The sequence below is a fragment of the Corapipo altera genome, unplaced genomic scaffold (genome assembly GCF_003945725.1).
Source record: "Corapipo altera isolate COAL_440 unplaced genomic scaffold, ASM394572v1 23, whole genome shotgun sequence".
Classification (NCBI taxonomy): domain Eukaryota; kingdom Metazoa; phylum Chordata; class Aves; order Passeriformes; family Pipridae; genus Corapipo; species Corapipo altera.
The window spans coordinates 25135897-25154280 of record NW_020884878.1 but is presented as its reverse complement, the minus strand read 5'-3'; positions in this window follow the sequence as shown (position 1 = coordinate 25154280).

Below are 18384 nucleotides of genomic sequence, written 5' to 3'. Positions count from 1 at the left end.
CTGAGGAGAGACTTCATTGCAGTCTGGAATTTCCTTGTGAGAGGAAGAGGAGGGGTAGACATTGATCTCTTCTCTGTGGTGATCAGTGACAGAACCCAAGGCAATGGTATAAAGTTGTGTCAGGGGAGGTTTAGGTTGGATATTAGAAAAAAGGTTCTTCACCCAGAGAGTGTCTGGGGACTGGAACAGGCTCCCAGGGAAGTGGTCACAGCACCAAGCCTGCCAGAGTTCAAGAAGCGTTTGGACAATACTCTCAGGCACAAGGTGTGACTCTTGGGCATGGTCCTGTGCAGGTCCAGGAGTTAGACTCAATGATCCTTGTGGGTCCCTTCCAACTCAGCATATTCTGTGATTCTGTGAATACTAATTATATTACTTTGGAATGAACTAGGAGCTTGGGGATGTTGCATGAACAGTCAAAATTAATTTTGCTAAAACTCTTGTTAAATTTTAGACACCTAATGAAGGTGTCTAAATTAGAAAGGTGTCTTTAAATTAGAAAGTGTTGTCTCTAGGATTCTTTTAAAGACAGTAGTTAGCAAGACTTCTGCTCTGAATTATCTTCTGAAGGGCTCAGAGCCTTTTTGCTACAGCTGTACTGTGGGACAGGTAGAATGCAGTACCTTTGCTGTTAAAACCACAGAGATGGTTCAAGACTTCCACCCTTCAGGTTCCAGAAATGGCCCTGTTACATGCTTCAACCTGAGCTAGACAATCCTCCCACTGTTTTTACATAACTTCTAGTTCCTGTTCAGGGGCAGTAACCTCACAAGCAGCCTGACTTCACCACCAGTTTTCCACCTTTTTTTATACACAGTTTTGCACTTGGCATTTGTACATGAAATGTATGTAGGCCTTTTCAGACAAAAAAGCTTCCCTGTGAATTGAAAAAGCTTCAGAGGCTTATGCCATTGGCTAGCAAAGATTGTGAATGTTTGGAAGACTACTGTTGTCAGTGGTTGTCCCACATCACCACCTTTTTTTCCAAAAGACCAAAAGGAAGTAATGATTTCTATGTTAAATTCACAAGACTTATGTTGCTATAAGATATTAGACTGACAATGAATTCATCCAGAGCTATTAAATCACTTTCAAGGCTGTAAAAACACAGTCCCTAGTAAATTGTCATTGCTAAGGTTCTTACGGCCTTTTATAGTGTATACTTTGCAGTATATAATGTGTAGAATAAAGGTTTCCCCTATGTCTTTTGAATAATTATTCTTTACATAAAAATATTTTCTTTCTCCTTCAAATCACCATTTATTCTGTTGCCCAGGAAGGTTTTCTTTAGAGTACAATAATAATAATAATAGAAATCTATACTGTTGTGTTTCTGAAAGCTCTGATAAATTACCTAGCACTTTCATAGAGGTGTGGTACATGACTGATGGTAGAATAGCTGTACTATGTTTTTTACCTTTCCTATAAGGGTAAGATGGCCAACCATTGCCACAAGTAAGGGAAATATAGTTTACTATTAAATTATCAGATAGTTTTCTAATTTAAATCCAAAGATAGTATAACATTTTTCAAAAACACCAAAGTCTTGATGTCTTTTCCAGAAATTACTTTTACAGTGGGGGCTATATGAACAAAAAATATTGGTATCTAATGTGTCCTCTTAAATGCTTACTGTTGAAGTCGACAGACTAAACTGAGATGCAGTAGTTTTTATCTCCTCTTATTTCTTGCCTCAGCACAACTAATCCTTGCCAAAAAGAAGTAACTGCAGCTACAACTCTCATCTAACCTCTTACGGTGAAAATATAGTTCATTTCACTTGTGGCACTTGAAAAGTATTCCTGAGAATCATCTGTCCAATAAATGTGAAAGAGAAGGACATTCTTTTACCCATAGCTTAATGGTCAACATTTGTATTGGGATGCAGAAATTCCAGTTCTCTTTTTTTTCTTCTCTCTTGTCTGGGGATGTTTGATTTGACATCAACCTTCAAGCGGAAAAGTGACTTTCTTGCCAGGCTAGAAAAATCTAAGGGAGCATAATCTCTCTTGCTTGAAGACTTTCCATTTTGTACAAAACAAATATCACTGACACAGGAACAGAACCCCAGGTATGAAAGTGTTACTACTCTGCTGGAACTCTAAGGTTACAAAAGCCTCCTTGTAGTACTTTTTCCACAGATAATCAAAAGGGATTTAAAATGGGTTTTTTTGTTTGTTTGTTTGTTTGTTTTTTGTAATAGAATATAAATTAGAGTTTTTAACATTTAAAACAGAGAAAAACTGAAATGACTAGGCCACATGGGAAAGCATTTTAAAAAATATCCAGCTTGATTCCAGGTAACTTACTGGCTTCCCAGGTCACAGAAAACTCTGTGCATTTCTTGCTGATCCTGAGGGAGCTCCTCCTCCCTCAACTTACTATTCTACTCCCTGCTTCTCCCCACGGCAGTAGGATCTCCTCTTGGTCTTCACTTCTCTAGGCTGGAAAAGTTCAGTTTCTGTCACCTCTTCATCGTGTGCTAAGAAGTTGTCTTCATTCTGCATAAAAATAGAAAACATCAAAGGAGATTAAGAGGCAGTCTGAGAACATTTGTTTATTCCATATTCCTTCTGTCCCTTGTGCTCTGGGGAATGTTTTTCAAGTTGTCATATTCATATCACTCTAGACCTATATTTTAGAGATGATAAATGGACAAATTGCTCTTAGATTATCTCTACAACAAAGCCACTAGTGCACAAGAGGGCAGTATGTCACAGGGAAATCTAGCAGTGGAGTTATAAAGTGCACTGCTGCTGTTTTTGGCATAAAGATTATTTGGGGTTGATGTACCAGCTCATTATTTTAAATCCAGTCATTGAGCCAATTTAACAGGCCCAAGGAACTAAGCAAATTAACCATGTTTTCCTACAATTTTTCCAGACTTTACATCTTTATTGACTATACAGGCTTTTTATATACTATTTCACACTAATGCATACAGGGAATTCTGCCAGGAGTGACAATAATACAGTGCTGCCGTAAGCTGCAGCCAAAGTGTGATAATGGCAATGATTGACTAGGCAGCAAGTGCTGGCTGTCATACTCCAAGGTCACCTTTCAGTCGCAGCAGACAAACTTCCAAAAGCTAATGTTTCACCACCCTAAGGATTCTAGAATCAAGTTTTTCCTCCTGTGTAATTTCAGGAGATGTAAGGTAGATTTGTGATGAATATGTAGATAGAGTATTTTAACTTACCTGGATATGATACCTACCTATGGTAGGTATCATATAACAGAACAATGTTGTTCTGTTCTACATTGCAAACACTTCTGTAGTGTAGTAATGCATTGTTAATATGTCTGAGTTTATGGTATATAAGAGCTGGGACCTACCATGAATGTGTTTGTGCTGCGGGTCTGGAGAACAATATTTGAATGCTGTCATAGTTCTTTATCTTAAAGACCCTTGTAAACTCTTTAGCCACAGAATAAACCATCAAAGTACATCAACATTCCTCATAGTGTCTGAAAGTCTCTTCTACTGAGTCCACTGACTGAGATATTACGAGTCAATATACAGGTCCATTAAAACTGCAATGGAAGAAAGCCTATAAAATGCGTTCTCAAAATACTGGACTCACAGTAATACTCTTATTCAATGTACATTTTACTTACACTTGACTAAAAGGAATGAGTGTGCAAAGAAAACAAGCAACCAGTGCTCCATATAAGAACACCTTTAAAGGAACCAATATTACAGAAGTGTAGAGCGCTGACATGATGGGGGGGGAAAAAAAGACAAAAAATAACCTATGACACATCACTAATTTGTTTTTAAAGTATCTTCTTCCCCAAGTTTCTCTCTTCATTGCATGTGGAGTCCAGACAGAAAAATAATGCTCTTATTGTTGTGCAAGACACTCATTATTTTGTACTCTTCAGTTCAAATTTTCCCTTAGTAAAAGAATATTGTGCCTAGACTCTCAACAGAGAGAAGGGCAGTGAGGAGGGGGAAGGAAAAGCAAAGTCTAAATTTGTTCTGCTGTGTCGTAGGTGTTTGGGTTTCTGATCCCTCTTTCAGAAACAGACTGGAGGCAGTACAGCCACAGTATATCCTTGGCAACTTCGGTAAGGGTATCTTGTGGAACGTTAATTTAAAAATACGTTTGAAAACATATTAGAAAGCATGTTCTTCAGCAAGAACAATAATTGAAATTGCAATCTTCCCTTCCATACAACCCTTTCCAGAGGATAAATCCTCCACACGATAAAGTAATTTGTAAGATGTAGTCACTCAAGTGCATATTGTTCATTTGATATCATAGTATCTTGCAAAATAGAAAGAGTAAACCATCCAGCAAACAGATATGCTTAAAATGAGAATCAGCTTGCATTCCTGGGTACCATGAAGCTGAAAAAAATATTGTCTTAAATTTTCTACTTCATTCCCAGGGGCTGGGAGATTCCTAACCTGGGCTGAAAAACCACTTAAGCTATATGAATGGAATCAGCCTCTGAATGCTCAGAAATATAACTCAGCCACCAGTTGAAACGCAAGTCAGTTAATATTAAGGTATTTTAAATGAAACTTTTTTTATTATTTTAAATGAATATTTTCATTTCTCTGTGCTTTTAATTGCATGCTGTTCATTTGCAGATATTTTCAAACTTGATACTTTGAATTTTTTTTTTTTACGGATATTCCTTTGCTCAGGAGGTAATTAGAACTCTCACTCTAATCACATTATCTACCATACAGTACAAAACTGTCATCTGCATATCATACTTCCAATATAGAATCCTCTGAATAGTCTCCTCTTGGGATACTCTGGGTAATTTGAATTGCAGTTTTTCAGAGTTTCATTTCTTTGTCTTCAGAGAAACTGCTTTGAATTCAGTCTTAGGTTTATTTCTGGTGTGTGAGACCATAAATGTTTCTGATAAATCTAAAAACATGATTACGTCTAAGTTTTCAAGATCTATTGTCAAGTTGACAGAAAACCCAATCAAAACCCGCACCCAAGATTTTTCTTCCATCTCATTAATTTGTGTTCAAACCTGGATGCAAATTTAGCAGCATTTATCTTAGCTTCACCTACCTCAATTTTAATAGAGATAAAACTATGATATCCAGTCGTGTTTATTGTGTAAAAATATTCAATACAAAATGTAATCTTTTGTGTATTAGTAGCAAATGCTCCATGTAACTGTAATGTAAATGTCAGTCAGCTAGAGGGCATGAAAATGCTGTTACACTGTAATTGAATATAAGCTTGAGCACGTTCCTATAGTTGCCAGAAAAATTTTCTTCTTTTTACACACATACATTATAAATCATTTATTGTTGGATAACTAAGGCATCTCACTTTTAATGAAATTTTAAGATCTTTAAAAAAATATATTGGAACATCTATAATTTTAATTAAGTAATTTTAGAAAATATGTGTTTTGAATGTAATTTTTTTATTGTAGGACTAAAAATCCTCAGACATTAAATATTTCAGAAATGCTGACATACTCCTAATGTTCAGTTTCTAGGTTCTACTTACAGTCTTCCTCCTCCCTGTTATCTGCATTGATAGCCCCAAGGCATGGAGGCTGGTGGCGATCTCAAAATATTGAAAAGTGTGTGGGATCTCTGAGGAATCTTGGAGCCCAGGCATGTGCTGGGATCATCCCAGCAGCTCACTTGTGAGACATTTGACTCGGTGTCAGATGAAGTCAGTATAGGTCTGTGGACCTCTTCTGTTTCATGAAGGTTCCTGATGGAATTGCACTGAAACTTACCATTAGCTACCTGTGCCTTTTGGACAAGGAAACAGTAGTCAAAGTGGCTCTTGAGTCTTGAATTGGGCTTTACAGTCATGATTCTTCACTGCCTGGAAGAAAACTGCTCTCAGACTTAGTCTTCATTTCTTTGGAGTTTTTCAGTCATGTCAAAATGGCTGCTATCGTTTGAATTTTCTGAACAATCATCCTTTGATTTTGTGCTGGGTTTAGTGCAAAAATTTCATAGGGCATCTCGAAAGTCTTGTATGTACAAAAATCCTGTTATTTCCTGTTCCAAAAATCTAATCTTTTTACATATAACTTTATCTTTTCCTGCCTAAGATTATTACTTCGAGAAAATTTTCTTTAGTTTATGACTCTATTCAATTTATTCCATGTTCCAAACATTTTCAGCTTAATCAATTCTGCGTGCGTGCACACGCGCACACACACACTAGCTTTTTTTCAAAAGGAGACAATGTTATATTTACTGCAAGGGGTTGTTCAGGAAAACAGAAAAATTATTCCAATTTTGTTTTTACAATCTGTATTCTACAAAAAGCAGAATAGCCCTGGTTAATAACAGTATGTCCAAAACTGGTATATCAGTGCCTCTGCACAGATTTCCTTGCCCTGTGAACAATGGAAAAACAACAGCTAAAGAGATGCATTTCTTTCCCCAAACTGAGCAGTTCCCAGTGAACATGATGAGAGTTCAGGTTGGGGCAGTACTAGTAGGAAAGTTCTGCAAAGTTCACTTTCACTCAGCCTTCATCTATTTGCAAAGTAATACAGTGTTGGCTGCTTGCATTGTATCATTCCTTCGGTCTTTGTATTCAGAACTGAAAAACAGAAAATACCTCAATCATATGGCACAGGCAGTTTACTAACAGAGGGTTTAACAAAAAGCTTGCTTGGTCCGTGCAACCACCTCAACAATCATGTCCTCAATAGCCAGCAGTCCACGAAAATGGCAAGATGCATGAATTTCTCAGTAAGGTTGCCACAGAGAGATGCAAATCTCTTTGCTCTGGATATCATTCTCCTGTAAGAGACTATGTGGGGTTTTTCTGCAACTTATTCTGATATAGTTTCATTGGTGCAACAATATTTCAAAATTCTGTCCCATTGCTCATTTTCTTTTTCTTCAATATTTTGTGGCTATGCTTATTTAATGTAAGGTTACAGAGAACTGAGCAACTCCTACAGTTTCTCCCACAAATTTGTCATCTCTTGTGTTTATTCAGTTCACAGCTCTTTAAGTTAAACTGAAAAACCTAGTGTACGACTAAAGACAATCAGCTGTGATGATGAAAAAAAAAGGTTAGAGTATGTTTTATTGAAGCTCATCTTGCTACTTTTTAACCAATTGTAGCTTTTGTTTTCTATGCACCCTGATACAAATGCTTATTGTAACCAATATTTAAGAGATTAGTGTAGTTTATTAGCATTAGTACTTATTTCCACAAATATGTGTTATTGTGTTTTACAAGGACAATTGAGTTACCAAAAAGGATTTTGCAAAGAGTCAAAATGAAAAAGTCATGTGTCAATTTGCAAAGAATCCTGTCCAGCTCCTAGAGTATATTCTAGGGTATGTTTTCCACACTACCCTGTGCAGGGGAGAGGAATAATTACTTTTTTGACATTGTCTCCTAACCATGTGAATAGCATAGGATACGTTCAGGATAAAAGGCATTTTGGTGGTGTCCACAAAATGCCAATATAAAACTGAGTCCTACAGTTAGAAAGGTCCAATATATTACCCGGTGATTATTACTGTCCACACATCCTTCTCCTGAACCCAAGAAAAGTCTCCAGATGGGATTTATCAGAAGAAATGCTCAGACACTGAAATGGGACTGAACAAAACCCACACCTTTATTCATTATCATATATTCATATTCAGATACAATTCCTGGGCCGGTGTATGAGCACAGGCAAATACTTTGTCACTGGAACATATCAAGGAGTATATCACCCAATAAAAAAACCAGGTAACTGAAGGCTGATGAAAGGAATGGAAATTGTATAAAACCCATAATTTCAGCTGGAAATGCACTGAATGAAGAGAGAATTGTGGCTAAGGAAGAAGGCCATCATTCATATATATTTGTTTTATCTTGTATACATATTTTTATTATTGGTTTTATATTTTAAAAGATGCAGTAATGTGCTTTCAGAAAAAAAAAAAAAGACAAATCTTCTGAATATTCTATTGCAGAAAACAAATTGAAAAACTGGTCAGGGACAGCTTTTGAATTTCAAAAATAGCTCATGAATTTGCAAATGTGCCTGCTTAGTGCAGATAGCAGCAACACCCCCTCAGACATCAGGGTCTATAATGCACTTCGACATGGTTACTTGAGAAGTAGTAAATAAACTGCAGTCCTCGTCCCCTATGTTTGATCAAAAGTAAACAGTCACAACTGTGCCAGGAGTAATTCACAAAAAAAGGCATGGAGGAAACTAATGCAAGTGTCTTGAGTCTCTAAAAGGATACTAGAACCTTTCTAGGACAGCAGCCTTTGCATAGCAAATAATCCAGAGTCTGGAAACCAATTTAAGAAAATAGGAAGCATCAATCATTTGCGCCTGCTGGGCTGTGGTGTGCTGGCACAAGAACATTTTCAATTTCAACAACTATTATCAGGATGTCAAAATAGACTTTATTTCAGAATCTTCAGGACTTATGACTGTATTTTACAATAAAAAGTACAGTTAGAAGTTGAATCTTTCTCCATACAGGAAAAGATTAATAGCCCTATTCAGATAGCCTTTTGCTTTACTCATTATGTTTGGATTAAGTATTAAAATACAGAGCTTCTGAACTATAGCTCCAAAGTATAACAGAAAAATCTCAGATGTGTCTCCCTCCAGCTTCAATGAGAGGTAATATCTGCCTTTTCTTTTGTAATATTGGACTTTTAAGGTCATGGCTTTTTTTTTTTTTTTGAGTTCTGATTTCTTTTTAAAACTGTATTTCTTTCTTTTTAAAACAGGTTAATCAGACTGTAAACAAAACAATTCAACATTTTCAGAATAGCAAAATGAAAACATGTGAAAGTAAATTAAAAAAGCTCTACAAGCTCTTCAGAAGGCTTGGGTGAGGTAGGAGAGGTGGAGATGTGGCTCTTGACTCTCTAGAACTTGAGGTCAGTGATGAAGTGCTTATGGGTGAGAATCAGGGGGAAGGCCAACAAGGCTGACATCCTCATGGCAGTTTGTTATAGAGCAACTAGGATGAAGAGGGTGACAAATTATTCTACAAGCAGCTGGTGGAGGTTTCAAAATCACCAGCCCTTGATCTTGCAGATGACTTTAACCTGCCAGATGTCTACTGGGAACTCAACAGACAAAGTGGAAAAGAGGCAGTCTAGGAGATTCCTAGAGTGTATGGAGGATAATTTCCTGTTGCAGCTGATAAATGAACCTACCAGGGCTGGGGCCCTATTAGACCTGCTGTTTAGAACACCTCTACCTTGGACCTCTGGAGGGCAGACTTCGGCCTATTCAGAAGGCTGGTTCAGAGAGTACACTGGGAAACAGCCCTTAAAAACAAAGGGGTCCAGGAAGGATGAACATACTTCAAGAAATAAATCTTGAAGGTGCAGGAGCAGGCTGTCCCTATGTGCTGAAAGGTGAGCTGGTGGGGAAGACAACTGGCCTGGCTGAACAGGGAGATTTTGCAGGAAATTTGGGAAAAAAGAGAGAGTATATAACCTTTGGAAAAAAGGGCAGGTAACTCATGAAGTGTTTAGGAATGTAGTTAGGTCATGTAGGAAGAAAATTAGAGAGGTAAAAGCACAATTTGAACTTAATCTGGCCATTTCTGTTAAGGACAGCAAAAAGTGTTTTTATAAATACATCAGTAGCAAAAGGAAAATCTCCATTCTTTGTTGGACGTGGAGGGGAACATAGCTACCAAAGAAGAGGATAAGGCTGAGGAACTTAACACTTTCTTTGTCTCAGTTTTCAGCAAGAAGACAGAACAGCTGGCTTCCTGGACTGGTAGACAGTGATGAGGAGCTGAATAGGCCCCCTGCTATCCAGGAGGAAGAAGTTAGTGACCTCTGAGACACTTGGATCCTCAGAGGTCTATGGGACCTGATGGGATCCATCCTAGCGTAATGAGGGAACTGGTGGAAGAGCTTGCCAAACTGTTCTCTATCATTTATCACCAGTCCTGGCTCACTGGGGAGGTCCTACAGGATTGGAAACTTGGCCACACCTGGAGTCCTGTGTCCAGTTCTGGGCCCCTCAGTTTAGGAAGGACACTGAGGTGCTAGAGAGTGTCCAAAGAAGGGCAATAAGGCTGGTGAAGGGGCTGGAGCACAGACCCTATGAGGAGAGGCTGAGGGAGCTGGGGTTGTTCAGCCCGGAGAAGAGGAGGCTCAGGGGAGACCTCATCACTCTCTACAACTACCTGAAAGGAGGTTGTTGCTGGGTAGCAGTCGATCTCTTCTCCCAGGTGACCAGCAGTAGGACAAGAGGGCACAGTCTTAAGCTGTGCCAGGGGAGGTTTAGTTTAGACATTAGAAAGAAATTCTTTACAGAGAGAGTGATCAGACATAGGAATGAGCTGCCAAGGGAGGTGATGGAATCACCATCTCTGGAGTTATTTAAGAAGAGACTGTGGCACTTAGAAGAGGATATGGCACTTAGTGTCATGGTCTAGTTGACAGGGTGGTGTTGGGTTATGGGTTGGACTCAATGATCTCAGAAGTCTTTTCCAACCTGGTTGATTCTGTGGCTCTGTGATTCTGTAATTGGAAAATTAATGGGAGCTGAGTTTTTGAGTGGCAAAACATTTTCTCACAACCTACCTGTGGTTGAAGCACAGCTGTATCAGTGTATACATGGAAAACTGCAATTCAGGGCATTAGAAAGAAGTGCATCAGACGAAATACAGAAAGAATTGTATTCATATCAGATGAAATAATGGGGAGAGAATTACATTCTCCAAGGAAATCTTTACCTGCCTGAGCCCTGCAGCCATCCTCTCTCATTCTTCACCCACCATGTCTGAAAGGGTAAAAAGATGGATGTAAATTCCACAGAGTTAGGTCTGCAATACTATCGTGACTGGAATTAAGCCAGAGATCTGTGGAGAAAAGTTGGTGACATGACTACAAATACAGAATCATAAGCCTAAGAGAGTAATTACAAGTACATAAACAGTACATAAACAGACTGTACATAAACAGACTGGCCCTTCCTAACTCTCAAAAGCCTGATGTTGCAAATTTAGGTTCTGCATACACATACAGATACACATATGTACATATTATCTACATGTTTATATCAAACTTGCATGCTCACAAAAGCATCTCAAAAATACAGACCCAAAGGTATTTGTCGCACTCTGCTCTGCACTGGTGCCACCTCACCCTGAATGTTGTGTGCAGTTCTGAGCATTGCAATATAAGAAAGATATTAAGCTCTTAGAGAGCATCCAAAGGAGGGCAACAAACATGGTGAAGGGGAAGGGCCTTGAGGGGAAGCCTTATGATGAGCAGCTGAGGTCACCTTGGTCTGTTCAGCATGGAGAAGAGGAGACTGAGGAGAAACTTCATTGCAGTCTACAACTTCCTTGTGAGGGGAAGAGGAGGGGTAGGCATCGATCTCTGCTCTGTGGTGATCAGTGGCAGGATCCAAGGGAATGGCCTGAAGTTTTGTCAGGCGAACAGGCTCCCCAGGGAAGTGGTCACAGCACCAAGCCTGACCAGAGTTCAAGAAGCGTTTCGATGATACTCTCAGGCACATGGTGTGACTCTTGGGGATGGTTCTGTGGAGGGCTGAGGCTTGGATGTGGTGGTGTCTGTGGGTCCCTTCCAAATCAGCATATTCAGTGGTTCTGTGATTCTCTATTAACAAAATTACAATTTGCTTACTGGTATAAGCATCTTTCATCTATTTTAACATAGGTAATCCAATTAAAACTGCAATGAGAATTTGATCAGAGAGAATGTGACAGCGTATTACAATCAAGCCTGTTGAAGATGATAGTCTTGCTTTTATAAAACGCATATTGAGATCTCCCCAAAAAAACAAATGTGGTCAGAAGCTAGGTTGAATCTCCTGCATAAATGCTACCTACATATCTTACCATTAATATCAAGGAATACAGTGAAAATATTTTAGCAATTAAATGGGAAAAGCCTAAAAGAAACTGAGAAAACATGCATGAAAAATTGTCATATATTTTACTTTTAACATTTGAACTATATCTTACAGGGATGTATTCTTTAATTTCTGTCAGAATTTCCTTGTTGATCTATAATGTATAAATTGCAATTTTATATAGTATACAAATGTAGAGTTCTCTTCTGCTTCTGCACAATCAGCTAGGAGGATGAAGTTCAGTTAATCAAGGTATCTTAAGTTAAATTCTCCACTCATATACATTAGTGCAAATACAGTCACTTGTCAAAGATAATACAGATGTGTTTTTAATCCTATAAATATGGAGGTCAGCATAAATCACCTCCATATTTATAGGACAAAGCCCACACATTTTAATTAACTAGGTCCATGATTAAAAATGCAGCTCACTTACTGAGTTCATGGATTCTAGATTTTTACTGCCTTCTCCTAAAAAGCAGGATCTGCTTTATGAAAACAGCAGGTTACCACTGACAAGTAAAAATCTAGAATCCATGAACTCAGTAAGTATTATTTGACAAAATCATCCACCATCAGCTACAGAGCTGTATCAGGCAGAAATGTAACCCCTTAAGTATATTTCCAAAAATAGCTTTAAAGTGTTATTTTGTTAAATTTGAACACCATTGGTAGAAGGGACACTTTTTTTTCCTCTTGGTTCTTTTATACATTCTAACAGAAAGAGGGAAAATAGATTTCAGCAAAGGTACCTACTGTTCCAATCACTTGCAAAACAGCAGGAATTATTTTAATGGACACAATTTAAAGTAGACCTTTATCAAGCACGACCTTCTATTTAAAACTGAAAAATATAATGAAGTAATTCTGTTAAAATATAACTAAGTAAAATGCATAAAATAAGAGCACAGAGTTCAAATATTTAAACTTAAGAATAATTCTTTAATGAAATATTTTATCAGGCAATTAATCTTGTTTTACTCAGAAAATGAAAAAAACAATCACAGACACTGAATCATTTCTGAACACTTTTGGTTATTTAAAATAAAGCTAATACCAATTGAATTTAATCTTTTGGCATTCACTAACTCTCTTTATTTTCATTCACAGGAGTTAAAGATATGATGCAGTTGATCACAGGTCAGAGCCACATTTCATTGCAGGGTTAATTGGTTTTAAACAGATATATAATGATAGGTATATATTGAATCATAGACTAGTTCTAAAACTTGATACAAAACACTGTAGGAAATAAATGTACAAGATGTAGATTGATGGCTGTCAGACTTAGTTAAAATAATCAACAAACAATTACTCGTTAAAACTTATATGTGTGATTTAAGTAATCTGAACCATATTAAAAAATAAAGAAATAATCCTATTATTGATTGGAATTTTGTCTATTTACTTTCATTTTAAATAACAAAATTTAAGATTTTGTCTATTTACTTTAAAAAGTGACTAAGGCTGATCACACAGTATCAGATGTTCAGAAAGAAGTTAGTTTCTTCGGCTAAAGAGAAAATACATAAGAAACAAAGTAATGGAAATTTTCCTAATCTGCAGCGTACCTCAACTCCTGACAGCCTGCCGATATTATAAAGATCTTCACCTTACCTGTTAGTTGAGATAAAAAAATTGAAAAAATTGGCATCAGAAAATCTTGTAGATTAAAATGTCTAGCTCACTGCTTTTGACCCACTGGGTATCATCAGACATTGATACGCGAAATTCAAACACGAGTTCTAGAGCCATGTAATGTATCCCACTGCATATAGGGTAAAGGTATTTAATATGAATGTATAAGCTTAAATCTTACATCTTTCTTTTGCTTTTCATATTCAAAGCTAGAATTCAAAATACTAATTAATCAAAACCTCCTACATGTAGTGCAGAAAAAATCAGTCTAGTAATTTCTTTTGGAGAATGTTTACAATTTAAGTTTTATATTCATGCTCACTGTTATGTGTGAATAAAATGAAGAAAGTAGAGAAAAACGATATGCTAATGCTACTAGGTATGGAGTCACATCCATGTTTTACACTTTTGCAACATAGCTGTTCAGTTACAATCACAAAGAACTTAAGAAGTCAGTTTGTATTAAGGGCAACTGTCAACTTCAGACCCTGCTTACAATGTTCAATGACATAGTCCAAGATTATTCAGAAGTGTGATAAGCTAGGCAATTCTACTTTTTTTTCCTCTCATCTTTGATCTTTATATTTTTCATTCCTTCTCATTTTCAAGGAGCCTTAGAGAGATGTATTTCAGAGTAACTTCAATAGATTTTTTTACTGTGCCATGTACTGAACTGACATTTTGTAGCAGTCCTCAAGGAAAGGTCACTTACAATCTAATTTAATTCATGATGTAATGAGTACATTTCGGGAGCCAGTACAAGGATAATGATGATGTGAAATCCAGTTTGATTGAGTCTATTTAAGTGAACAGCTAATAGAAATGAGATCAGGAATCTTGGAACCATTAATGATATGGATGAAAAGGATATTGAGGTTACCTGCCTCAAGAGAAATACATCATAGCTCCATTATTTCTGTTTTTCAGAACTCTTATTAATGCCCACTCAACTGTATTTACACTATTAAGAAATATTATCTATTGTCTAACTTAAATCTGCTTTCCTGCAATTGTAACACCATTGCTTCTTAAGCTATTATGAAACAGTTTAATCCTTTGTTCTTTGTATTATCTCTTTATATATTTGAAAGTCATCATCATGTATTCTCTGGTTTTCTTTGCTACAATAAATATGGGGAAGAGTTCAGACTCTTCCCTTTGCTCACATTTTGCAGATCATTTTTGTTGCATTTCAGTTCCAGGCTTCGCTCATGTTGGACATCTCTTTGTGCAAGAGAGAACAAGAATGCAAGCAATGAAAACTATTACTTTTCCATAAAAAAGTAGTAAAAAGATTTTGGGACTTTGTGAACAATAATTTTATTTGCCTGGAAAACTAAAGAATATAAAAAAAATAATAGGAACTTCACAGTTTGTTTTGTAGTGAAAGAGATGATGAAGAGGAGAGTGCTGGGGAATGAAGGATGTCAAAAGAATATTAAGCAAAAGAGATAAGTATAATGTGGCAGCACACTCTAGCATTGATAGTTGGAATGTTTCATAGGCTCGGGTGAAAGGAACTGTCTCAGAAAAACTGAATTATTACCAGAGAAAGGAAATTGGTCAACTAAGACATCAGAAAAAAAAGAACAAGCAAAAGAGATAATAAATTTGCCAATAGAACTACTTGGGGAGAAAATTGCATATATTTGAAAAAATTTCTTACTTTCTGCAGAAAAAAAAATTTGTTCAAATGTAAGAAATATTCCAAATGTTTTTTAGTTCACGTTTATTGTCATGGTAAAGCTTTAGCTATGATGCTTCCTAGCCATATATTCTTCTCTGGTCAAATATCTGGGGCAGTTTTTTAAAACACAAATCTCACCTTTACTTCATTAAAAAACAAACTTTCACAGCAAACTCAAGAAAAAACATTTGACGAAGACAACATGGCTCTTGGGTGAGTGTTAGAAAAGTGTTATTTTGAAGAGTTGATATGCTTCCAATATCTTAAGCAAAATTCCCTGTTCAGAGTCTCAGGTTCTTCTATATTGCTACAATCAAAACCACAAAAGCTGGACAGCTTCACTAACCTTTTGTTCTTTTGGCTAACCAGACAACCTGCATGCACATGAAACCTTCTTTGGATCAAAACAACATTTATTGCAGAAATATTCCTGCCTCCTCTTGTACATTTACCAAGCTGCTGGTCTTCCAATTTGCTGACATATATAGAAGATAAATCTTTCCCAAAAGCGCACAACCAGGCAGTAACTGGCTTCTAATAATAGAACAAAATACAGAAGTTTCTTGCTGCTTAGCCTTGCTTTACAGGAGACAGCAGAAAGTTAGCCACCCAATAAATCATAGAAGTGTAGGCTGGAAAAGACCTCTGAGATCATCGCATCCAACTGTTAACCCACCAGAACCTTGTTCACCACTAAACCATGCCCCCAGATGCCACGTCCACGTGCTTTTTGAGCACTTCCAGGAATGGTGATTCCACTGCTTTTCTGGGCAGCCTGTTCCAATTCATGCCCACTCTTTTCAGTGTAAAAAATTGTTTTCTAATATCCAATCTGAACCGTCCTGGTGCAATTTGAGTCCATTTCCTCTTGTCCTGTCACTTGTTACCTGAGAGATTATCCCTGACCTTGCTACAACCTTCTTTCAGGCAGTTGTAGAGAGCAACAAAGTCCCCCCTGAGCCTCCTTTTCTCCAGGTTGAACAACCACAGATCCCTCAGCTGCTCCATATAAGACTTGTGCTCAAGACCCTTCATCAGCTTTTTTGCCCTTCTCTGGACATGCTTCAACATGAAAATGTCGTTCTTGTAAATATGCATCCGAAGTACTGTAAAAGGAGTAATAGTTAAAAAAAATTATGCAAGCCATAAGGGTATGGTTGTCTATGCTCTAACATAGTGTTGGGTTTTTTTCAGTCACAGTATGATGATGATGTCAGGGATAAAAATCCCTGCAACTAGTTCATGCAGTATTTTTCAGTTTGCAGCTTGGTCAGATGTGTTTTCTACAGCACACAAGAACTCAGGTTCATTTCTAAAAAGTCAGTTAAATAATGTAAAGATTTATACGTAAAGATTTTATGTTCCAGTACACACATTGCTTGGAATCAGAACTGAAATTCAAAGATCTATTCTAAACATCAGGCATGTATCAGCTAATGCAGCATATACTTCAAGACATTAAAGAAGTAAGGAATAATTTATTTTTTTTTTATTAACAAGGAAGTTGATCCACTCCTAATTTTCCGCTTTGTGCTTTCATCCACTTCTCTTCCCACCTTTAACAGTATCCTCTCCAAGCCCATTTTTTAAGTCTACTTGACATAGATACCTATCTGAGGACTTGTACATCCCTCTTGTAGACACTAGTGCCAGAGTTATCCAGTATTTACTAGTCACATGCAGTAAAAGGACCAATATGGTCATGAGTATTTTTTCCTGCATCACCAAGAGTTCTCCAATGACTTCTTCTAGCTTTGAAATGAAGCCATATGTCATCAAAGAGGAGAAGAACCAGAATAAAGGAAAGATAACTTTCTCATCTGCAGAAGAGCTTTCTTTGTTCTGTGACTAGTATAGTGATCTAGAGTAGAAAAATTATTTGAATTTTCCTATATCTCTGTATGGACAACACAGAACAGGAAAAAAATCCAAACAACCTCCTCTTTCCCTTAAAGAAAGTGGGGGAGCTACAGCTGAGAATGAGACCTAAGCTAGAGGTAGTTTCAGCCCAGAATCATGATGTTTTGCTGAATAATAGCCACTGTCCTGGAAAGGACACGGGGAAGAATTATGGTGGGTGTTACTGTTCTCATCATAACACCATTTATTCCATAATACTGAAGGCAACAACAAATAATACTAATGTAAAATCAACAGCATTTCACATTGCCACTTAAATAGATTCATGTGACCAGCAGGATTAGGTTTATGTATAACAAGGGAAGCCAGCATAACCTAGGATACAGTAAACCAATATCCAGGTCTTTCTTGCCAATATCCTGTCTTTTGCTTTTAACAAGGTCTCAGTAATCACAGAATTAGTGTCTGAACTTTTTTCTATTGTTTGCTATGTTAGCACTTGCTGGAAGTTAAACACTATTACCATGCTTCCCTCTTCATCAAAATGATAAAAAAAAATCTCTGAACCTCTCTGAGCTTCCAAGGTCAAAATCAAAATTCTGAGCACACCAGTCCTAATATTTTGAAGTCTTTAGATGTCCAGGGTACAACCACATCATGTTATAAGCAGAAAAATAGCTTAAGGACTTCTTGTTAAATTCTTTTCTTTGTCTTTTGCTATGAATCTTGCATTATTTCAATAATAGCAAGTCTAGCAAAACATACAATAAATGGATAGAAATTATGCTAAACTTATCTTTGTCTAGTTTTGACAGGCAGAGTTCTTAGCTTTTTTTTTTTTTCTTCCTTATTCCTTTTCCTATCTCATATCTCTGCTCTTGGTGGAATGCTATAATCCCCTCTTATCCCAATTAGATACCCAGAAGAGGATATATCACCATATGTGAGAGAGTCCTCCTTTTATTTATTCTATACAGGAGCCTCAAGTGTCCAACCATTATCAGTGTGTGCTATCTTATGATGAATAAACCTCAATATTGATACCATGATACTTTCTAAAGGATAGTAAAGACAATCTTCTTCAAGGTTTTCTTGCTGAGTCTAACATACAGATTGAAGACACTTCCAAGATATTTTCAGAATGCAGGTAACTAAATCACTTACAATCATTATTATTGCTCTTCCTCATTGACCATGTTTTCATGGCACGTAAGGGTTTGCTGAAAACTGTCAAATTAAATATCTCTATGCACCTCCTTATTTTCTTTTGTGAGATATTTAGATGTCATTGAATATTCAATAAATACTACATTCACCTAGAGTGCTTTTTTGTTACATTTTTCAAGTTCTGCTCCTTATATAGA